At 39.6% G+C, this 25,752-nt stretch overlaps 1 long non-coding RNA gene and 1 other non-coding gene across 2 annotated transcripts; both read right to left on the bottom strand.

Annotated features, from left to right (window-relative positions):
- Positions 1–9,358: 9,358 nt before the first annotated feature.
- Positions 9,359–10,381, bottom strand: LOC110935853. Its single transcript, XR_002589492.2, has 2 exons — positions 9,940–10,381; positions 9,359–9,839 (listed from the first exon to the last, which is right to left on the bottom strand). It is a non-coding gene; the product is annotated as an uncharacterized LOC110935853 (long non-coding RNA).
- A 3,349-nt stretch (positions 10,382–13,730) lies between these two features.
- On the bottom strand, positions 13,731–13,836 carry LOC118483034. Its single transcript, XR_004869489.1, has one exon. It is a non-coding gene; the product is annotated as a small nucleolar RNA R71 (small nucleolar RNA).
- Between the last annotated feature and the right edge of the window lie 11,916 nt (positions 13,837–25,752).

The following is a 25,752-nucleotide window of genomic DNA, read 5'->3' as shown; positions in this document are numbered from 1 at the left end:
TTTGAAGTGGTTTCTCTATGAATTTTAACTTTTCATTTACCTCTACATCTTGAAGAGGTACTACCAGGGATTCGTCTGATAAACATTTCTTGAGATTGGATACATGAAATACATCATGTACTCCAGCTAGTTCTTCTGGTAGTTGTAAGCGATAAGCAACTGGTCCTATTCGTTGTATTACTGAAAATGGTCCTACATATCTTGGACTCAGCTTTCCTTTCTTACCGAATCGTACTATTCCTTTCCAAGGGGAGACTTTCAAAAGTACTTTGTCTCTTACTTGAAATTCTAGTGGCTTACGGCGATTGTCTGCATAGCTTTTCTGACGATCTCTAGCAGTTTTTAGTCTTTCCTTGATTTGAGTTATCTTATCCGTAGTTTCTTGCACAATTTCTGGACCTGATAATTAACTTTCTCCTATTTCTGCCCAACAAACTGGAGTTCTACACTTGCGTCCATACAGTGCTTCGAATGGAGCAGCTTCGACGCTTGAATGATAACTATTGTTATAGGAGAATTCAATTAAGGGTAAGTGGTTATCCCAATTACCACCAAAATCTATTACACATGCTCGAAGCATGTCTTCCAAAGTTTGTATCGTCCTTTCACTTTGTCCGTCTGTTTGTGGATGATATGCAGTACTCAAATTTAGTCGGGTTCCCATTGCTTTCTGGAAACTAGTCCAGAAATGGGAAGTAAACCGACTATCCCTGTCCGATACAATGGAGAGTGGGACTCCATGTAAAGATACTACTTCATCTACGTATAACTTGGCTAGCCTTTCCATGCTAAAAGTTTCCTTTATTGGTAGAAAATGAGCTGATTTGGTTAATCGATCAACGATTACCCAAATCGCATCATTATCTTTTCTGGTTTTGGGTAACTTAGTAACAAAATCCATTGTTATGAGTTCCCATTTCCATACAGGAATTTCTAGCTGTTGTAGTAATCCTGAAGGTTTCTAGAGTTTGGCTTTAACTTGTGAACAAGTAAGACATTTAGATACATATTCAGCTATATCCTTTTTCATTCCTATCCACCAGAAATTGTTTCCTGGATGTACGGTATACCTAGATTTATGAGCTTCTTCTAAAATCTTATTTCTTAAATCTCCTTGCTTAGGTACCCAAATTCGTTTCTTGTGGAATCTCCAAATTCCATCACTTCCTTGTTCCAGTTCCTTTATATATCCTTTCATTTCTTCAGCATCGTCCTTGATTGCTGTTTCTTGAACTTTCTTCAATTGTTTCATTAAATCTACTTGTAGATTTAATCTAAGATCACGGACTCGCTTTTGCTTCTCCTGATACTTACGACTTAAGGCATCTGCGACTACGTTTGCCTTTCCTTCGTGATATTGAATGTCACAGTCGTAATCGCTTAAGATTTCCATCCATCTTCTTTGCCTCATATTTAACTCTTTTTGCCCAAATATGTACCTTAAGCTTTTGTGATCTGTATAAACAGTAAACTTACTTCCATACAGATAGTGTCTCCAAATCTTAAGGGCAAAAATTATAGCTCCTAATTCTAAATCATGCGTCGTATAGTTTTCCTCGTGCTTCTTCAATTGTCGGGAAGCATACGCAATTACCTTTTTGCGTTGCATTAATACACATCCGAATCCTAACTTTGAAGCATCACAATATACTTCAAAATCTTCTGTTCCTTCGGGTAAGGCTAAAATTGGAGCATTCGTCAATCGGTGCTTTAAAATTTTAAAAGCTTCTTCTTGTCTAGGTCCCCATTCAAACTTAACGGCTTTACAGGTCAGCTTAGTCAAAGGTACAGCTATCTTAGAGAAATCCTTAATAGATCGTCTGTAGTATCCGCTAAGCCTAGAAAACTTCTAATTTCCATAGCTGTTTGCGGGACCTTCCATTTGGTGATTGCTTCTATTTTAGAAGGATCTACGTGAATTCCTTCGTGATTCACCATGTGACCTAAGAATTGTACTTCTTGTAGCCAGAATTCACACTTTGAGAATTTGGCATAAAGCTTTTCCTTTCTTAACAACGTTAAGAGTGCATGCAGGTGCTTGCAATGTTCTTCCTGACTTTTGGAATAAATAAGTATATCGTCGATGAATACGATTACAACTTTATCCAAGTATAGTTTACAGATCCGATTCATCATCTCCATAAATGCTGCTGGGGCATTTGTTAGTCCAAAGGGCATGACTGTAAACTCATAATGACCATACCTAGTTCTGAAAGCAGTTTTAGGTATGTCTTCTTCTTGTACTTTCAATTGATGATATCCAGAGTGCAAGTCTATCTTAGAAAAATACCTAGCGCCTTGAAGTTGATCAAAAAGATCGTCAATCCTAGGTAATGGATATCGATTCTTAATTGTAACTTTATTTAGTTCCCTATAATCGATACACATTCTCATCGATCCATCCTTCTTTTTAACAAACAACACTGGGGCTCCCTACGGGGATGAACTAGGTTGTATAAACCCTTTGCTTAGTAATTCATCTAACTGCTTTTTCAGTTCTAGCATTTCGGTGGGTGCTAATCGATAAGGTGCCTTGGCTATTGGTGTAGTTCCTGGAATTAGATGAATTCTAAACTCTACTTCTCTATCGGGTGGTAACCCAGGTTATTCTTCTGGAAAGACATCTGGGTATTCTGAGACGATAGGGATGTCCTGTAGTTCCTTACTTTTAGTGTTAATGATTACAGAAATCATATACACCATTTCTTGTTTTCTTGAATAACTAGCCAACTTCATTACTGAAATGAATTTCAGTGGCTTTTGAGGTTTATCTCCTGTAATTAAAATTACCTCTCCTGTGGGAGTACGGATTTCTACGGAATTCTTATCACAAAGGATTCGAGCATGGTTGGCTACTAACCAATCCATTCCTAATACTACATCGAATCCGGCTAATTTCATAGGTAACAGGTTTACAGAGAACTTATGTCCTACAAGTTCTATTTTTCCTTCTTGCAAAACTTTATCTATGTTAATAGAATTTCCATCTGCCGTTTCGACTATAAAAATCTGTCTAAGGGCGGTTAAGGGTAAGTTAAGAGCTTGGCAGAATGAAGTATTGATAAAACTTTGGTTTGCAGCAGAGTCAAATAATACTATTGCAAATACGTCGTGAACTAGGAACGTACCGGCTATCACATCTGGGATGAGTTCAGCTTCTTGAGTGGTTAGCTGGAATGCTCGTGCATTCTTCTTGGTAGCTCCGTCGGCCATCTTAGTTTTATTATCTGCTGGTTTTGCTAGCTTAGGGCATTTTGTTTGAAAATGTCCAGGTTCTCCACAGTTGTAGCAAATTATTGTTTTCCTTCTACATTCTTCTTCCCAGTGTCCTATAGCTTTGCAAAAGTTACAGGTCACATTACACCTTCAAAAGTGATTCTTTCTGCAATTTCTGCAAAAAGGCGGATTTGCAGCTTGCCTCGTTCCTCTCTTCTTTAATTTATTACTATTATTACCCACACGAAATCCTTGGGTAATCTTTTGAGCCAACGCCTTCTTTCGATCTTCTTCTCTTGCACGTACCAGTTCATCAGTTAGGGTATTAGCTAATTCCACAGCATCATCAATAGTGCGAGGTCTTGCAGCTTTAACGATGTTACGGATTTCACTAATTAATCCCCAAATGTAACGGGAAATGAGTGCCGGTTCTGGCGAAGCCAGGGTAGGTACCACTCTCGCATATTCGAAGAATGTCGAAGTATATCCCCGACAATCTACGCCTATCATACGATGACTCAGGAACTTGTTGGCCATTTGTTCCTTTTGTATTCGGGACAGAATTTTCTTTCTACAAGACTCTTAAATTCTTCCCAGTTCATTGCATAGGCCACCCTTCTTCCTTTTGCTTGCAATACAGTGTTCCACCACTCTAACGCCCCTTCTTTGAACAAATTTGACGCATACATAACTTGATCTTCTTCGACACATTTACTTATTGCAATTACTGCTTCGGTTTTCTCTAACCAACGCAGTACTGCAGTTGCTCCTTTGTTACCTGCAAATTCAACAGGTTTGCAAGCAAGAAATTCTTTGTAACTGCAACCAGGCGTTGCAGGTTTCATCTTCTTAGGAGGTGGAGCCTGTCGCCGATTATTATTGTCATGATTGCCGCCTCCATTTACACTATGACTAAAATTGTCTTCCTGGGTACGTTTACTTGGAATAATTTGTTGCGGTTCAACAGATTTCTGAGCAGCAGCCATGATTGCAGGAATAGCATTAGCTATCCCTTGAGTGATGATATTTTCAATATCTTGTCTAGTCATGTATTGGTTTTCCTGATTTTGCTCAGATTGATTCTCTTCATTAACTGGTTCATTACTAGCGTTTTCCATCTGATAATTAGTATAAGTGTAAATTATTAGTGTCAAATAATTGCTAGTTAGATATAATAAAGCAATTACACATAAACACATAAAACCTTACAACACATATCTATAACCAAAATTGTTGATGTCTCGACTTCTATTTTGTTTTATAGATTATATAGGCATCCATACACACTGTTTATCTCACAATGTTTTATTTCCCATTTTACAGAGTTAGATTTAACTATTACTATTACTATTATGATACAGACACACTTCCCACCCTACTATCCTCTAGTCAACTGGCAGTTTTAGTAGCGACGCTCCCTCTCGGCGTACTTCCACGAGATTTGTTCCCCCATTTCCCGGATCCTATTCCCTGTACCTATCAGCTCTTCACTGAACTGACGAAGTTCGGCTAAGTTTTCGTTGCTCATTGGAGGATTGGGGATAGGTTCTGGATCAAACTGTGGGAGAAGAGTATAAGGACTGTTTATCATGTTTTGATATTGCCAGTCGTTCGTCCACCATTCTTCCATTTGGCCTAAAGGTCGAGTGTGGATTAGTGGATCTGGAATAGCTGGTTCCAGATTTACAGGAAGTTGGTTTTCGGCAGGGTAAGGATATAGATTATTGTGAATAGGGCTGATGACATCACAATTTGCCAGTAGACGGTCTATTTCGTCTTGAAATGTGATTTCTTCAGGTTGTCTAGAGCTTTCTCCAATTTCTATTCCTTTTTGTTTAGAATTTTCCCTTACTTCTATCTCTGCTGGCTTAGAGCTCTCTCCGGTCTCGAGTCCTTTTCCTTTGTCTATGGGGTTTTCTATTTTGGGGAGTTTCCTAGTGGCTGGCTTTCTCCTGCGCACTTTCCTCCATCCTACATATCTTCTTCTCTTTTTAGGTTTTGCTTTTTCCAGCGGTGGAGCTTGGAATTCCAGAGGTTCCTCTATGTCAGCAATATAACCAGTAAAGTCGTGGGAGACTTCAATTGGTACTGGGTAGAGGTTGAGATTCTGAAATGCTTCCGATATCTCATTCATGCTGGATAGCATATATGCAAAATGCACAAAAATGCTAAGTTAAAACTTTGGAACAAAGTTTTACAAATAAACATTGCAGTTTTATTGCATACTAATTTGTACAAAAGACAACAGGAAAGAGAACACGCTAGGATTTATTTATTTACTATATGGTAGTTTTCTTCTAGATCAGGCTTATTGATAGTTTAGAGGTTTGCATTTTCCGCTACGGTAGCTAGCATATACAGATTTGCCCATTTTTCATCTAATTGGTCTTCCCAAGGTGGATTATTACCTAATTCCTGAATTTCTGGATTAAACCTCACTTTCTTGACTTGGGGTTTCTGGCTTTTCCTAGTGATCGAATTTCTTTTCTCTGGGGTGAGAGGATTCTCATATTGTGCTTTTCGAACAAAAATCCCTTCTTTCGGATCTACTGGGTATTTGGAGGAAGAAGTTCCTTTTTCTATGGGTGCAGTATCTAACTTGTGGTAGATAGCAGAAAGCTTTTGTTTACCCATACTGTAACTTAACAATTAATCAATTAATAAAACATATATTCACAGAATGACAATTAGAATTAATCAATAGGCTAAAATCAATAGTAAGCTTAAATCAGTGGCTCTGATACCACCTTTTCCTGTCACGGCCCTTGGCCCCGGTTTAACCCGGTCCAGAGCCGTGAGGCAGGAAATCCCGTGGTATCTATTTAAATGACAGTGGAAGCTTTCTTAAACAGGATCTTTTTAATATTAAAACTGCTCGTTTTATGTAATATAGGGATAAATCCCATAATTTACAATAAGGTGATTTCCCGGGGAAATCTTTATTTCTCAAAACATGTTTCTTTATTTATTTACATTGAGCCACTTTTCTAAGCTTGTAGTGCTCCCTGGCACTTTTCTTTGCTCACAACAGATCACCTGAAACATGTCTGGAAAAGGTTTTGTCAGCAGGGAAATACTGAGTGAATCATTCAGTTTTACTAAAATGACACGTTGTTATAATTTACAGTATTAAGAGCGATTACAATGTTTCCATATCAACCAACTACCCATAGTATTTGTCACTCGACCGGATCTGTGACTGTGGTCATATCACTGTTGGGTCCGTTCACCCACAAGTGACGTAAATCACTATTTAGGTCCGACTACCTAATAGTGTATATCATGATTTAGGCTCGCTCACCTAACATGATACAAACAATAGTAATGTGCACAATACCCCACATACTGGCTGTAAATTTGGTGATTACAAAGACTTAATCCCTGTAATTATAACTTTGGAAAATAATTTGGAGTATTGTAAAACAGTTGATAAAAAAGAGAATGACTCACATTGCAGATTTAACGAGCAGAGTATAAGCCTATTGATTAGCCTTGATTAACCTAATTTAAATAACAATGCACACACAAACGGGTTAGTAACTAATACAACAGTTACGACAATTCACGAGATTAAACCCTCACAACGATTAACAAAGTGCAATACTTAAATATTCAGCGGATTCACAACGAATAACAGAGCATAGTCCGGATTCAGACGATACTCAAATATTCAAGTCGAAATCATGACGAATAACAAAGTATAAACTCAATTTGAGCAGCACTCAAACAATCGTTGGATAGTTATAATCGATCGGACGTTGAGTCGTAATAGCGATCGAGTTATTACCCTGATTGCGGCAGCACTTCGTGATTTGTGTGTGTTTTATAATAATCAGCTAATATCTCGTAGTATATTTTGAATTTTAACGTCGAACAATCAACAGAATGCAAGTGCCAGGCCCCTCTATTTATACCCAAAATTGGCGCCTCCCGCTAGTCGCGGAAGAATCCGTGTCACGTGCCGCGTATCGCCTGGGGTGTCAATTTAGGGTAGGGTAGGTTAGTCACTGGTATAGGCCTGGTGAGTCGACAGTTTAAGAGTTCTCAATTTAGACAACGTATTCGGAGGATAATTATTAGATAGGGTTTACCCCCCCCCCCCGAGTTTTAGGGGCCCTGATCCTGATTCTGATTATTCTGAAAATGTTAGAGTTTATGCAGAATTACTTGGGTTTCTCAATTAGGGTTTCCTTATGGGATAATTAACATACTAAGTATAAATTTATTGAGAGTTGTTACATGCGAGATGTCTTCCACCGTGCCTACTTGAGAGCTTGTCCCAAAACCAAAGTCTGGGATTCCCTGATCGACTATTGATCGAGGGAACAAAGTAGTTCAGAAAAAAGAAGACGGAATTGATTGTGAAAATCAGTGGGTTCAAATGAAGAAACACCAAACTAATCTAGTGATTAGTTTTTGGTATGTGCCTCAACAAATAAGGTTAATCTTCTTGTCTTCTCCAAGCCATGATGATGATCTTCCTGCAAAACACTAAACACCCCGTCAAGCTCGTTATGAGGAGGGGAATAGGGGGGTTCTACTCTTAACCACTCTTCGGCATGATAATAAGTATATGTTTTGAGGAAATAAGTGTGTGATTAGTAGTGAGAGAGCAAGGAACAGAATAGTTAAACCAGTAAGTGATGGCTCCTATTTATAGCCGGAGTAGTGAGGTAGGAGATGGGCTGATGGGCCTTGGGTCTGGAGTCGACAACAAGGAATATCCGTCTTGTCCCCTCTGCAACAATCGTTAGTGCTTCTGTGTGAGGATTGAGTTGGCGCACGTTGAATGGATCCACGTGTCCTGACTGTTGTCTTTGTTGTCTCTCTATCATCAGCGGCTGTGTGGAGATCGTGGAGAAGATGTCAGCGCACGCTGATTAATGCCACGTATGCGTCCTTTTATACCTTCCTGTCTCCTGTACGATTGTTAATCGTGGAGCACGATCTAATACAGCCTGTTGGACGCTCATTGGTCCACTGCTCTGCCACTCATACCTTTGGTACTTATCCTAAGATGACATGCGCTTCTGTCCTCCGCGCCACCCCTGAGGAAAACCCATGTAGCCGACGCAAGGTCCAGGAAGTGAGGGCTTTTATCCAGGAAGCTAATGTGAAATCTGGTCTTGTCTTTGCTTAGACCTCGCGTGCGACCTAGGTTTCACCTGATTGGTTGGCGCGAGGTTGAGAAAGTTGCTAGATTAGTATAATAGAAGTATGGTCCCGCGCACGCCCTGATTGGTCGGCGCGGGTTTTTGGGATCATGCCCCTTCAATAGTAAAATTCCAAATCGGTTAAATATTTAATTTCAAAACACAAGAATGTCAGTTGGGTAGAGTGATGTAACTTTGTAAATATGTAATGTTGTTAGTTATTAGCTGCCTCAGTTTGAGGTGACCGTTGTTTTTTTAATGAAGTATACTTTAAAAAAATATACTATCTAATTATTTGTTTTGTTTTTTCTAAACATATTATTCCATATTTTTAAATCTTTACTCATTTTCCCGGAAATGTTAAAAATTCCCTTACCGTCTCACAATTCCCATGTTCATTGTGCAAGCTTTCCTAATTTTTCTACCAGATCCAATTTTTTTTGCTCATAAATTTTATTTCGTTTCAAAATTTTCATTTCACACTATAATTCCGGCCTCCAAACCCCTCCATGAATATCATCTACTATATTCAGTTTTAGTTATCTTTTATTCTGATCCCTTCCACTTTACCACTCTAGTGTCCAGGCCATTTTAAGAACCATCCATAACCAAAATTCTGTAGTAGTTTCAACATTGAAATAATTTCATAGCAAAATGATCAATTATTATAGAATGGTTGAGGATACTAAAGTAGATAATGTGCTTTCAAATAAGTGTCATTACCCTTTTGCCACAACAATCATTTATAAAGTTAAATCACGAATTCTATAATATGTAATATATTATTTTAAAAGCTCAAAACTACTTGATTTCAAACGAGTATGAACCGGTTATTAAATGACACGTTTGACCCAAACCAATATTAGCCATTAGCCCTAGCAGCTGCTGTTCCTGATCCCATGGCGATTCCTGTATACAATATTTTTAACCAGATCAATAGCAACAAGGATATTTTTCTTAGTCTTGATCATGACTACCAACAACTTGTATTTTAGGAAAGTCCATCTCATTCTAGTTCATTTCATATCTAAAATATCCAGCTCACTCTTCATTTTATTACACAAGTTATAGTTCCGATCCCATATGAGCACTTGACAAGTATTAACTTCTTTCAGCCTATTACATCTTTAGAAGCCACTCATGTCACACCCTCAAATCCCACGTACGGAGTATCACCACGAGGCGTATGACTGCCCAGGATCCAACCACCAATCACATTGAACATTTATCATAAGTAACACAAAACCATTATCACTATGACTAGTGACCAAACATTTAAGTCTAAAACATAGTAGGTTTAAAATAAAGTTCTAAACCATAGCAAGTTCAACAAAATAAAGTTTGAGTGTTTAGCGGAAGCATTAAGTTCATAAGTAGCTTAAAACATAAGTTCAAATGTAGGATTCCGATAAAGGATTCTAGACGACCACCATAACGCTCCAAGCAAACTCCAGTGCAGCATCTACGGACCTGCAAGCATGCAGTAGCGTGTCAACATAAAGTTGGCGAGTTCAAGGTTTTCGAAAAGGTTTTTCTTGTTTTATCCAAAAACATCGTTTTATGAAGTTACCTTGTAATCAACAAATGCAGTGGGGTGCTACCCCATATAAATGTATAAATGAACCAATCAATCCACTAAACTATGCAGTACCGAAACTTTGACGTAATTGTCATTTGCCCTTTTGATCAATATCTACCATCATTGACCAGAGTTCCTAGATAATAGTTCACGCACGTCCTCCTCCAGAGGAACAGTGTGAGGTTGTCAAACCTAATAGCGCTATCAACTAGTATCCCGTCCGCCTCGCACGACGGTTAATCGGTATAAGTGAAAAAGGGACTTTCTGGTAGAATGTCGTTTAGTGTATGAAGTTCCCAACCACCGGGAATATTTGAAGTTCCCAACCATTGGGAATACGTGAAGTTCCCGTCCCAACGGGAATGTATACGGAGTTCCCAAACCCACAGGGAATGCATGCCTTTAGTTGTAGTGTGAACTCACCTTAGCTTGCTCGGTAGATGACGGGTGGTCCGTTGGACAACCCTTAAATGGGTTAAAAAGGTTAAAATTCCATGCTTTACTTGGTTATTTGCTTGAACTTAGTAACTACGAGTGTTCGTGTGTTTTACAGGTAAATCGCTTAATTCGGTTAATTTGGAACCCGTAGGCTACGGACGAAAGAAAGGCATCCATCATCACATCGAAATCATCAACAATATTTGGATGCACATGGCTTGGCTTAGAGGAGGCACATAATATCCATCGAATTAATCCTTTTGGGAGCTATGACACAAGTCAACAAGCACATCATTGAATAAAATTATAACATCACGTGGCTTTGGGTTTACAATCCTCATCATTTCAAGATGGGCGGCTAACAACTACTCCCATTGGGCCGCCACGCACACAAGGAGATTTATAAAAAAAAAAAAAACATCATGTGCACATGGGGGATTTTCGATGGCAGCCAAGAAAGTCAACAATATCAATCACCATCATCTTGCAAACTTTGAGGGATGGGATTTTTGGTGGCACCTTATATCAAAATTCAACAACAATAGTTAATCATCATCAGAGACTTCACGTGACTTTGTGGGCTTTTTTTTTATGTGATTGGGCCGCCACACAAAGTGGCAAACATTGGATGGAGTGGGCGGCACATATATGACGTACAACCACTTGGGCCGACATATTGGGGGGCGGCACATGTGAAGGCCATAATTATCATATAGTTCACGTGACTTCTTGGAGGGTCTTGACTTTTCAAACATCATCAAATCATCATCACACGTGGGGACTAAATACATCAAGACACTGACTTTGGGGATTTTCAATAACATAAATAAACTCCAACATCATCATTATATACATACAAGACAAGAAAGGCAGTGGTCCAATCACGTGAATGGGCTAGCAGATTTCATTGAAGGTTTCGAGAGGCACACATGGGACTTGACGGTAAGGAGTATTGTGGACTTGCTTGATTGGTGTTTTTGGGCGGCACATGTGAAACAAAAGATGAAACGAATAAGAAAATTCATCACCGTAAATTACGGTCTCGCCGTAATTTACGGTGGACCTGATGTTCACATGGAGGCTGCCGTAACTCAGTATATCTGCACCGTAAACACTTCATCTTCACCGTAATTTACGGTGGAGCCGTAAATTACGGTGGTGCCTGCGAGCAAAAAGTGTAACTGCCATTTTTAAGTTGTTTTTGGGGTGTCTTTTGGTAGGATTCTCATCATTGACGGTTCTTAGATACTTTGGGGGCGATTTTGGAGTACTTGCTTGCTTTGTGAACATTTCCAATCATTCGGTTTGTGTTTTTAATCTTTATGAACATTAGATTGATGTTGATGATGATTCACCGAGCCATGTCCGGCTAAACTCTTCGGTGATCATCCTAGGTGAATGTTTCTAAGACTTTTGTGTGTTTAATTTCTGCATTTCTAGAATGATATCTTGCGTTGCTCGAATGTCATGGTGTATGTTTGATTGTTTGTAGTGTGTTAATCCATATCACAATTTCTAGTCTTAATCGTACGTTCTTGGTGCCGTTGGCAACCGAGATATCACGGGAAGGGTTAGGGTTGGTTATTGGTTAATAGGTCATCGGGAAACAACCTCGCGTTATCTAATCCGAGTACTTTGTTCCCTTTTATCACTTCAATCACATATACACGAGTTATGTCTATGTAACTCTTTCTAGTGAAATTGCACACAACTGTTTAAAGAAACTGGAACCTAGGGTGATCATTGTTCTCTCCTCATTGTTTAAAACCAACTTTGATTTGATTTAGTTCTTAATTTAGTTTTCTAAAACAACAATCCACAATCTTGAATTTTAATTTTCTGCAATTTAGTTTAATTTTAGTTTAAATACAAAGCTATACAATCAACACATTTTCCACATACTCCCTGAGTTCGATACCCTACTACCGCTAACTACAGTTGTTTAGGGATTAAATTTGCATGACCCACGACATCACGTCAAATTTTGGCGCCGTTGCCGGGGAGTAGTGCGCAACGTGTGTTAGTTTAATAGTTTTGTTTGTTATTTTCGGGTTTACGCTGGTTGTGTTTAGTGTGCAGGTACTTCAGGTGTATGCATACTAGAGGCTCTCAAAGGTCATCACCGCTATCGTTTGATCCGGAAATTGAAAGAACGCTACGACAAAACCGAGTTTTAGTGAGAGAAAACAAAATCATTGGTTCACCTACTTCACCCATTACACCGAGAAACATCATGGCTGATTCTCAGATTCCACCTACAACCAGTCAAACAACCTCATCTTTTATACCTACTTCCACCCAACCATCACCAAACACTACATTACCTAATACCACTGCTGGATTTACACCATCCAATGTCACCCAACCAATCACCACTCAAACTGAGCCTACCATCACATACGATCCATCCACCACAATCCCACCATTATCTCACTTTTTCCCCCCAACTACGGGTCAATCATCATCTACATTCACAATTGCACTCAATTCGACTATTGTGCATACTACTTCATCTTTTAGACCACAACAACAACAGTCGGGTTTTCAGTATTCAACCATTCCATTTGGGCAAACTTCAGGAATTCAAGGGGGTGGTTATGATGAGGGATTCGAAGACTTTGAGGGGTATGAAGATGATGGGTACGGTTATGGAGATTATGGTGATCAAGGGGATTTTGGTTATGTGCAAAGTCAATCTCAAGGGATGGCAAGTGTTGGTGGAATGCAACAACAACAACTTATACCACAACACATTCGGCCAAGACCACAAGGGCCACCAATGCCACAACCGATTCCATTGCAACAAGTCCGACCACAACATGTACACCAACAACAATTTCAAAGACCACCCCAGCGCCCACCGATGCGACCACAACAGTTTCAACAACCGAACGCACCACAAGGGCAAGTACCAAGGCCGAATGGTCCTATGATTCCGAGAGGTAGGTACGGTGTACCACGAAGACATCTTAGAGAAAATGTGAGGGGCATAGAAGCACATTTTCGGCCAGTAATCACACAAAACCCATCCCCGGTAGTCATTCCTCATAATGATGAAGGGCGGACATTCGAAGTGAGAACCAACTCGTTACAAAGTTTACCAAAGTACAAGGGGTTGGCAAATGAGGAGCCTTATTTTCATTTAGAGGCTTATGACTCTATATGCAACACTCTTGGGAGTCAAGGGTTTTCAGCTGACGATATCAAATTAGTGTTGTTCCAATTTTCGTTGGAAGATAAGGCTAAGAAATGGTTCTACACATTACCTTCGGCATCAATATATACATGGGGGGAGATGCAACAAACCTTTTTGGATGAATTCTACACCGCCCAAAAGACCAATGATGCGCGGAAGGGATTGAGAAGCTTTCAACAACAACACGGTGAGATGTTCCATGAGGCGTTTGAGCGTTTTAACATGATGATTAAAAACTGCCCTCATCATGGAATTGAGTTATGGGAGTTGATGAACGCCTTTCATGAGGGGTTGAGTGCCGAAGACGCACGTGATTTGATGTCCATTACCGGTGGGACTTTTGGCACAAACTATGAGAATGAAGATTGGGAGTTTTTGGAAAGCATGGCAACTACATCAAAAAGGAAAGCCCAAGCTTCGAGAAGAGCCCGACCGACCACTAACCGACCACAAGTGCATGCCATAGATGACGGTAATGTTCAAACTACTAACCAAATTTATGATGTTTGTGCTTTGTGTAATGAGATAGGTCATGCGGCTGAAAATTGCCAAGGGTTGGTGGAAGAGCAATATGAAGAAGTTCATGCTGTTCAAGGTCAAGGTCAAGGAGGGGGTGGTAGAAATTACAACAACATGAATTCTAACACTTACCACCCCGGGTTGAGGAACCACCCAAATTTTCGCGATGGGAATCCTTCAAATCAAGCTAACCCGAATTTCCAAGGAAACCAAGGATTTCAAAGGCAATATCAAACGGGTCAAAGCTTTTCGGGTGGACATGAAATGATGGAGATGTTGAAGGCGATGCAAAGTGAAATGCAACGAATGAACCAACGTGATGAGGTTCGGATGCAAAAGGACGAGGTTCGAGACAAAAGCATCCAATCGTTGACCACTCAAATGGGTCAACTTGCAAGTGACGTGGCGATGTTAAAGAAAGCAAAAGGCCAGCTACCGAGTGATACGGTACCAAATCCCAAGAACATAAAAAGCATTAACATCAATGTGGTAAGCACCGTTCCAAATATTAAATTTAATGAAACATTGCTAACTTCTTCGTGTCAAATGAATGTAGGTTTGAAAAAAGATGACGAAGTCGAGAATGATAAAGAGTATGAAGCGCCAATCGTGCCTATCCGTGTGGGAAAATTAAAAATCCCTCACGCATTGTTGGACTATGGGGCAAGCATGAGTGTGCTACCAAGCGATCTATACGATATGTATGACTTTGGTCCACTTGAAGGTATAGACACCATGGTGAGCTTGGCGGATGGAAGTTGGAGGCGTCCACGGGGAATGGTTAGGAATGTTAAGATTCAGTTGGGAGAATTTGAATACCCGGTGGATTTTCTAGTTTTGGACTATGCTTCTACCAACATGGCATCACAACAAAGGGTGATTTTAGGTCGACCGTTTCTCTATACGGAAAATGCTCAAATTGATTGTAGAGAAGGAATTATTACCATGACCGAAAGGAACCGTAAGTTGTCATTTGATGTTCAGACTAAGATGATTAGTTATGATTTTGTTGTGGCGAAGGATCGCGGGTTTAGTGAAAAGGTGTTACCACGAATGAGAAAAAAAAAACATCCACCGGACCGTGAAGAAACACCTATGGGTTCAAGCAGGAGCATATTTGATTACCCACCGAGTCAAAATGAGACAGATGCATTTTGCCCAAAGACAAGCTACAGTGGGGGAGGTGATAGGAACCGATTCTTTGAGCCACCATAAATGGGGGTGGCACGGTCTGGCTGAAGACGCGAAACTTAGCGCTGCTCGGGAGGCAACCCGTGGTTTTTCACTGATCTTGTTATTTCTTTAGTTTTCTTTGTTTCAGGGCCATGGCAGCACTCAAGTGTGGGGAAGATGTGCGGATATTTGTGTGAAGGTGGTGATAGAAAATTGGATCATTTACAACATCTGTGTGGCAAACTTCACCAGGTCAATGTACTCTTTCCTTAGTCTTGTTATGTTCTTTAGCTTTGAAGTATTGGTAGTTAGTTTGTTTGCTTTATGGTGTCATTTGTAAAAAAAAAAAAAAAAAAAAAAAATTATATAAAAAAAAATCCAAAAAGAAATTTGGGATTTGAGAGTATTAGCGAAATCTAATGTTTTTGGGTTAAAAGCGATCCTTCCCTCAAAACCATACATTGGGACAATGTATCCCAAGTGTGGGGATGGGGGACATTTTTGGGAGTTTTAAAAAATTTTTGTAAATCCAAGCGAAAATTGTTAAAATTTGAAAGCTTGATATTGTGCCATTTGACACACCGACACCCATTCCTAGTCTTTTCTTGGTGAGGATTTGAGCCACACATGATTGTTATTGATATTTCATTGTTTGAGTGGCAGTGTGTGTTGTTGTGTTAATAGAACTTGTATGTGAATACTTGTTAAATCCTAGAATTAGCATGCTTTTGAAAATGATAGGGGACTTTTAGGTAGCCTTGTCTAGATGTGTGAGAGTGTGGGAATTGGGGGTTGGACCTCATACGTTACATATATGAGCTTGGTATTGTGAGGGGTGGGGGTTTGGTCTTTAGAAAGCCATGTTTGAGCCTTATACCATTCGGTTGTGACCCAAACCTACTTCCTACAAAATTTTACCTATTGAGATGACCCGGTTTAGGAGATTTAGTATGTAGTATTGATGTTCTTGTATATATTGTTGAGTTTGATGTGTTATGAAAAAAAAATGAAAAAAAATGAAAAAAAAGGAAAGAAAAAAAAAAGAGAAAAATATGAGAAAAATACAAAAAGAAGAATGTAGTTGCGTTGGGAGTTAAAAAGTTGTTGAAATTGTGTATATAGTTGATGTTTGTTTTGCTTAGTAGTGAAAATAAAAACCGGGTCAAATCAATTAGCTCTTTCATATGTATTTCACCATTTTCCTACCTTGACACCTAGCCCCGTTACAACCCGCAAGTCCCTTTTTATTCTAAAGCATGTTAGATATTTGTTAGGAGGAAACTTGATTTGTATACAAGCTTATTGTCGCACACACACACACACGCATTGAGTGGTTTAGCATTTTGCTAATAATTCTTGTTACCGAGAGATTTTTGTGAGGGGTGTGTTTTGTGGTATGATTGGAAGTTAGTAAAAGGACGGCACATTTAGCTTGGTTTACATTGATCGCATCGCTTGAGTTGAAATTGATTTAATGAGTTGCTTGGGACAAGCAACGGGTAAGTGTGGGGATGTGACGGGTGGTCCGATGGACAACCCTTAAATGGGTTAAAAAGGTTAAAATTCCATGCTTTACTTGGTTATTTGCTTGAACTTAGTAACTACGAGTGTTCGTGTGTTTTACAGGTAAATCGCTTAATTCGGTTAATTTGGAACCCGTAGGCTACGGACGAAAGAAAGGCATCCATCATCACATCGAAATCATCAACAATATTTGGATGCACATGGCTTGGCTTAGAGGAGGCACATAATATCCATCGAATTAATCCTTTTGGGAGCTATGACACAAGTCAACAAGCACATCATTGAATAAAATTATAACATCACGTGGCTTTGGGTTTACAATCCTCATCATTTCAAGATGGGCGGCTAACAACTACTCCCATTGGGCCGCCACGCACACAAGGAGATTTATAAAAAAAAAACATCATGTGCACATGGGGGATTTTCGATGGCAGCCAAGAAAGTCAACAATATCAATCACCATCATCTTGCAAACTTTGAGGGATGGGATTTTTGGTGGCACCTTATATCAAAATTCAACAACAATAGTTAATCATCATCAGAGACTTCACGTGACTTTGTGGGCTTTTTTTTTATGTGATTGGGCCGCCACACAAAGTGGCAAACATTGGATGGAGTGGGCGGCACATATATGACGTACAACCACTTGGGCCGACATATTGGGGGGCGGCACATGTGAAGGCCATAATTATCATATAGTTCACGTGACTTCTTGGAGGGTCTTGACTTTTCAAACATCATCAAATCATCATCACACGTGGGGACTAAATACATCAAGACACTGACTTTGGGGATTTTCAATAACATAAATAAACTCCAACATCATCATTATATACATACAAGACAAGAAAGGCAGTGGTCCAATCACGTGAATGGGCTAGCAGATTTCATTGAAGGTTTCGAGAGGCACACATGGGACTTGACGGTAAGGAGTATTGTGGACTTGCTTGATTGGTGTTTTTGGGCGGCACATGTGAAACAAAAGATGAAACGAATAAGAAAATTCATCACCGTAAATTACGGTCTCGCCGTAATTTACGGTGGACCTGATGTTCACATGGAGGCTGCCGTAACTCAGTATATCTGCACCGTAAACACTTCATCTTCACCGTAATTTACGGTGGAGCCGTAAATTACGGTGGTGCCTGCGAGCAAAAAGTGTAACTGCCATTTTTAAGTTGTTTTTGGGGTGTCTTTTGGTAGGATTCTCATCATTGACGGTTCTTAGATACTTTGGGGGCGATTTTGGAGTACTTGCTTGCTTTGTGAACATTTCCAATCATTCGGTTTGTGTTTTTAATCTTTATGAACATTAGATTGATGTTGATGATGATTCACCGAGCCATGTCCGGCTAAACTCTTCGGTGATCATCCTAGGTGAATGTTTCTAAGACTTTTGTGTGTTTAATTTCTGCATTTCTAGAATGATATCTTGCGTTGCTCGAATGTCATGGTGTATGTTTGATTGTTTGTAGTGTGTTAATCCATATCACAATTTCTAGTCTTAATCGTACGTTGTTGGTGCCGTTGGCAACCGAGATATCACGGGAAGGGTTAGGGTTGGTTATTGGTTAATAGGTCATCGGGAAACAACCTCGCGTTATCTAATCCGAGTACTTTGTTCCCTTTTATCACTTCAATCACATATACACGAGTTATGTCTATGTAACTCTTTCTAGTGAAATTGCACACAACTGTTTAAAGAAACTGGAACCTAGGGTGATCATTGTTCTCTCCTCATTGTTTAAAACCAACTTTGATTTGATTTAGTTCTTAATTTAGTTTTCTAAAACAACAATCCACAATCTTGAATTTTAATTTTCTGCAATTTAGTTTAATTTTAGTTTAAATACAAAGCTATACAATCAACACATTTTCCACATACTCCCTGAGTTCGATACCCTACTACCGCTAACTACAGTTGTTTAGGGATTAAATTTGCGTGACCCACGACATCACGTCAGTAGATAATATATTTATCCTAAACTTGGTCAACCGCGTCTTATAACGGTTACCCATCATTAGGATTATACACAAGTAGTTTACATATAACACGTATTTCACAAGTACAACTAAAGTAATTCACATATAACATGTATTTCACAAGTAGTGTACAAACAATACCTAACATGTATTTTGTGCCACAAGTATGTTTACACAAGTAGGGTTGCACATGTATTATAACAATAGTGCGGCCGGATGAACATGAATCTAATATAAGCAGCCCGAGTGTGCGCCCCAATGATCACACACCCCAACACATGAGTGTGTGCGACTGCTGAAGCATGTCCCCCATTAAGTGTGCAACCAGTTTCTAATAAAATTAGTCCCCCAAGTGATAATGGCCCAAATGTCAAAGCCCAGACAAATGTGCGGTTAGTGTGCTGGTGTGCGACTAATATCAGAAGAAGTGTATGGTGAAAACAACATTGTGCGATCCACTCTAAGTGTACTGTCCATGATCTTAGGTGTTCGACTTATTCTGCTAACATAGTTTACTCAACTGGGTTTAGTGTAGTCCAAGAAAGGTGAGGCCCAAATGAAAACGGTTGGTATGCCTTTTAGAAGAATCAGTCTGCGGTTGGCCACCATTGTGCGACCAGAATTTAAAAGGAAATCAATTTGTGCAGCTGTGGGGCCCAACGTTCTAATTGTGCGATCCATAATCAAATACAAAACAAGTGGTGGGGCCGGTTCATTAAATGTGTGCGGTCAGACCTTTTTTACACATTGAGCCACAATTTTTCATTCAAAAAGAGTAAGACAGGAATTCGTTTTTATATTCTATCAATCACATGATGCATCATCACCTCCTAAATACAGAACCATGCATTAATCAGTTGTACCTTGCGTATATCAGATTGTATACACCATGAAAACATAGATTCAAGCATTTAAGCAACAGTCATCATATTTCATTCACACATAGATATATATATTCGAACATTTTTTTTTCCAGATTTTTATCATCCAAACATAGTTTCTGACCAGCAACAATCTTCGTTCATCATTTACAGCAAACTAACAGTGAACATCATTTCGAATGTTTAATGGAAATCATTAGTTAGAAGCATAAATCAGAAAACATCATTCTTAACAAATATCAACCATCATGATCATCATCATCATTTCAACAAAATCCCTACGTCATTGTTTCATTCAAAACAATCATTCAAAACACGCATGGCCAGGTTGTACCCGAAGCATATGCAGTTGTACATTCAAAGGAAACCCAGTTTCACAAACATCAGTATGAGCAAGACAAGCGTATGACTTTCTATTTATTTTATTCTACCCTATATGACATCATGAATCATACAACAGTAAGCACTCTTCTTAGACCATGCAATAGCATAAAACAAGCATAGTCTATACTAACATGAAATGGATGTAACACGCAGGAGAAGAGAGTGTGCGAGAGAAATAAGAGAAAGGATCTTCAAGGAGACAAGGAGTGCTTGGATGATGCTTGAATCTTCAACAGATGGGAGGATGTTGCTGTTTTTCTAGCTTCTTCAAAAGTTGGGATGAAGAAGATGAAATTAGAAGGATTTGCAATTTTGGGGGAGAGAGAAAAGAGGAGAGTGGCGGCTGGTCCAAAAAGAAATGTCAGGTGGGAAGGTTTCTAGGTGAAGAACTAAAGAATCGAGTTTAGGCCGGAGCCTGTAATCGAGTGTTTGGATTTTATAAGAGAGCTGGAGAATCGTCCTGCAAAATAGAAAACCGTTAGGCTCGGCGCAGAGATGGGAGAGCCCATCTGCGACCACACTCCGGCGTCAGGATAAGTATTGGTAGAGAGAGGAAGTAGAGAGAGGAAATAAGGACGAAGGTTCAAGTCATGTCCGGTTCATCCCAAGGGATCATGTCCGGCCTCGGATATGTATCTTCAAGTCCCCCAGTTTGTTAAGTTCCGTAAGGGACTTAGCAAAATGTTTGTGTAAGTTGTTTTGCTTCGAATGACGTGTCGCTGCAGGAGTGGTTTCGGTCGAATGACGTGGCGCGAGCTGAATAGTGCCAACGTGGCGTGGGTGACATAAGTGGTTTGGCTGTCAGTCACCTACGTGTGACGATAACGAAACCCGGTGTTGGGAATCGTGGGCGTTAACTGAAGCGACGGCTTGATTTGACTGCCTCTAAACCGACTTACCTTTTCCTATAAAAACCGGTTTTACCTTTTCATTTTTACCTCTTTTCTCTCTTTTTCTTCTCTCAACTGTTATCCACTTTGCTTTCTTATCTTCGACTACTTTAAAGAAAGGTGCGTTCCTGTTATATTATGGCTCCGGGAAAAGACAACATGTCGGCGAGTGTGAGCATTCTTACCCAACGTCAGTTGGATAAGTTTGTTCGAGAACTGGCCCGTGCCTTAATTGAGCACAAGTCCCCAATCCGTCCCCTTTGTGAGCATTTTCTTTTACTGGGTCGAGTCTGTTTTACTTGGAGCCAAGGGGATAGGGATTGGCCGGTTATTCGCAGAAAGCGTGATCGTAAGTTCCGGCCCTTTGCCTCCCCTTCGGCACTTTTCTTTTGCTACTTTACTAATTTTTTTTTTATTTTGAAAATGTAGGTATCATAATGTCTCTTAGGGATGCTCTGAAGGTTCCTAGCTGTCACACCCCGAAATATCAGAGCTTGGCGTGACTGGACTGGTATCATCATTGCACAGCGGAAGCAAAATAAGCTAAGACTTCTAGAAAATGAACGTCCACTAGGTACTCGACTCTTCATGGTCATCCTATTCCAACCGTGCCATGATTTCTGAAAGTAGCCTGAGAAAGAAACATGCGAAAAATCAACATAACGATGAGCGAGTTCATAGTTTGTTTGTGAAAGATTTGAAATACATCTTTTTGAATAACCTGTTTTTGAAGTATTGTTGAGAAAACGAATTTAAAATCATTTTCTTGTCATGTTGTGTGGAAACTTAGTATGAAAATATAGTATGTATCTTGTCTAAATCAGGTGTTCTTGTATAAATCAAGTATTCTCGTACAAATCAAGTATTCTTGTATAAATCATATATTCTTGTATAAATCAGGTATTCTTGTATGTATCATGTTTTCATGTATAAATCATGTATTCTTGTATGTATCATGTTGTTAATGGGTTGCAAGGCCATTAACATGTGTAACACCCCGAAATTTTGTGTCCAATAATGTGTTAACACGTGTCATGAGTTTACACGTGGCATTAAATATTAAATAAAGGACTAAAGTTGACAAACCTTGAAAGTATGTAAATTCGAGGGTTATAAATCCCAACGAAGGGTAAATATACTGTATAGCAACCCTAAATGATGCTCGTACCTTCAAACGAATAAATCATGGATCGTACGGAACGAAACGCGGGAGAAAGTGAGAGATTACAAGCTACAGGGGTTAATTGTGTCAACATGTTTAATTTATACCTCTGGGTGACCCTTTGACGAACCCGAGGCTTTGTAATAGTAAAATATGCTCACTAGAATATACTATATAAATTTCGCGAAGTTCCGTTTTAAAACGAGAAAGTTATGATCAAATTCGTAGGCGAGGGGTTGAAAGCGTCAACAATAAAAGTTAAGGCTTTTCGGATAGTAATTAAACTAACCGGGGACTTAACAATGCGGGTAAAAGTCACGAGGCCCTTCATTGTAAATAATCGAGGGCCAAATCGCAAAGTTACCCCTTCGAAACCGAAAGGTCAGGTTAATCATTACAAAAGATTTGAAAATCTTGGAATTTAGCCCTCAGGCAGGCCGCATTGAAGATATGCATGAGCTGATGCGGGCCGCGCGCCATCTGTAGATTTGGTTTCTGACATTAGGATCCAGGCGGCCCGCGTGTGAGTTGCTTGAATCCTAATGCGGGCCGCGTGAAAGTGCCAGATGCAGAATATTTGGACAGACTTGCTGTTTGAGCTTGTGAACGATCATTGAGGCAATTAATGAAGCATGGGCGCCCTCTACATGACCCCTAGCACCTTAGGACACCTGCTGATCATCCATGGACCCTTGTAGGTTGAGTTGTAATGATCCTATGCCAATATTTTCACTATAAAAGCCAATGCATTGTGCACAAATGAAACACACCTCAAATCTGCATTCTAGTCCATCTCTGGAGCTCTAAACCATTCTTCTATCATCCCTAGTCGTGCACCAAGCTTCTGTAAGTGTGCTTAACCTTTTATGGCTTAGTTTTTGCTTAGTTTAGCTCAAAAGTCAATCCGTCGTAATTAACGATTGACTTTGCGATAAATCACAATTGGTCTAGTGATTTGTCGAATCAAAGATAGTTATATGTTGGTAATTGTGTGGGCTATAAACCCCTAAAAGGGCACCCTCTGATTCCCACTCTAACTAGTCCAAATGTCGAGTCAAACGTGCTTAGAAAAAGTCAACAAAAATGCTATTTTGCGATATCTTGCATAATCGGTAATGTAGGTGATATGTAACCTGTTTAAACACTTATAAAATATGATAATAAGTATATTAACTAGTCTAAGCTTGTTTGATCCGACCATTTATTGTTTTGACCCGGTTCGGAGCCGAAAGTCGCAAAAGCTTTGACTTTTGCTTTGACTTCAGTTCTGACCAGTTAAAGTTTGATTTAGATATGCCTTAGGACTCTCTTAGGACCAGGTTACATGATGGTATAAACCTCTGTGACCGGTTCGTTGTTTGTCCGAGTCTTTTACACATTTCCGTTAAATGCTTAAAAGTTGACCGTAATGCCCTTTTTGACCTAAAACGAGAATTTCGGACATGTGAAAGAATCATAACCTTAGTTACTGATTTCTAAGCATGTCCCTAAAATTTCACGTCAATCCGAGGTCCAGAGTAGCATAACGCCTATCTAAACCCGGATTTCGACACCAAACCTTTTACTCACTGATGTAAAATAATATTTTGGGATTTTTAAAGATTTTTAATTATTTTTAACCTGCTCATAAACCTCTTTTATAATCTTTAAAAAGACCGAAATACCCCTACGGGGCATAATATGAACTTAAACTCGTTACGGGCATTATGGAAGGTATCCTACTGATACCACAACCTCTTTAAAGTATATTAATTTAGGAAACCAGTGTAGGACTCTTACGGTTACCCGTTACGCCTTTTGCGCGCACGGTTCGGCTTATGTAACTAGTTTACATAAACTAGCCGAAACGGGTCAAACCATATTGTTTTGACCCCAAATTCAGAGTGTGATTATTATACCCATATAAAACAAGTCTTCAAACTTGTTGGGTCAAAATCACATTCCATTCACGGTTTTCGCCTTTCACGCGATTAAACCGTATCTGTCCTTGAAACTGACCGGTCTAAGCTACGGCTAAATTAAAAGACCCGTTAGGATTCTAATAGGTTAATTTAAAACCTTCGTTCCAGATTAGGGGACCAGTAAAAGCTATCTGCAATTTATTTCGATTAAGGATTTATACTTGCAAAGGTAAATACTTTTAACTTATTTTCCGTTATACGGGCTTGGGTTACGGTACATAGTATACCGCTTGATCGGGCATCAAATTCTCCACAGTTAAGTGGGTAATTGAATAAATTTGATCGGCTCGTTTAAACAGTCTTGTTACTTAAAAGCCTTTAGGGGGTTAATGATCATGTCCCGGATATCCCTGGCATCATTTTACGAAATGGCCATGACCTAAGCGCGGAGTGTAGGCGTACACTCGTTAGTGCATAAATAGTCAATATGGTGTGTCTATTGATCTTTAACCCGGACTTGATCCGGGCTACTGAACGCATAAGGAACATGTAATTCGTTCACAAGATTATATATTTAAATAATTCTCCCAAGTTATAAAAGAGTTTGTGCCTTATGCATTCAAATCAATTTTAATAAACATTTTTCAAAAAGTGTCGGTTGAATGTATTTACCGGTGTAAACTGACGTATTTTCCCAAAAAGATTAAATGCAGGTACTAAACGAAATTGGCTGGCTATATCTCCTTAGCATCTTAAAAGAGTCTCGCAAGCTTAAGGATGCCTTCGTCTGTTGAACAATACTTTTGTTATTATTATTGATCCCCTGTGGATTTTATTTCAACAATGGTGATACTTTGATATTACAGTTAATGTTGAAATATATTTATCTTTATGCTTCCGCTGTGCATTCATATATTGTGTGGTTTGACTATATTATTGCCGACTACGTCACGATAATCCCCCACCGGTCCCACCGGTGAGACACGTGGAAATCGGGGTGTGACAGGTTGGTATCAGAGCCAACACTGAGTGAATTAAACACTAGCCTTTGTGTTTAATCTCAGTTACACAATTGCACATACTTGAGTCTAGACAAGAACATAGGACAAATTCGAATTGTTATTTCAGTTTGTCTTTTTATTGTTCATTGTTATTTAAAGTTTTGAAAGCAGGAAATATGCCACCAGCAATCAGACGGGGAAGAGGAGGAAAAGGCAAAGGGACGATCATTACTCACAATGATCACGAGGCTGGACCTTCGAACATGCGAGCTCCTTCCAGTACAAGGAGTGAAGAACCACAGAGACGAAGAAGAAACCTCTTTGAACCTGCAAGACATTCTACCTCACATAGCTCAACACCCTCATACCGTCATTCGTTTGGACCAGATTCGGAAAACAATCCCAATAACCCTCAACCATCCTTTATACCTCTCCAGCGATCTGCTTCGCACCGTTCTTATGGCGATCCTTCACCTTTCTTCGTAGGACAGTTTAACCCGGCGGATTATGTCCAAGAGCCAATAGGGTATAACCCTTTAGGACCAGAGGATCACTTTTCTGAAGATAATGCAGTGGATATGGACGAGGATACAGACCCCGTCGAACCTGCAAGGGGTACTCCCAATCATCCAATCGAGATTTCTGATGGGTCATCCTTTCATGGAACACCCTATCAAGGTCCCGACAGCTACTAGGAAAGGTTTGACCAATGTAATTGGTACTTTATACCTTCACATCATTTCTCGTTTCAT

The sequence above is a fragment of the Helianthus annuus genome, chromosome 1, assembly GCF_002127325.2.
Source record: "Helianthus annuus cultivar XRQ/B chromosome 1, HanXRQr2.0-SUNRISE, whole genome shotgun sequence".
In the NCBI taxonomy this organism is placed as follows: domain Eukaryota; kingdom Viridiplantae; phylum Streptophyta; class Magnoliopsida; order Asterales; family Asteraceae; genus Helianthus; species Helianthus annuus.
The sequence above is the reverse complement of the archived record's forward strand: the minus strand, read 5'-3'. Positions and strand labels throughout refer to the sequence as shown.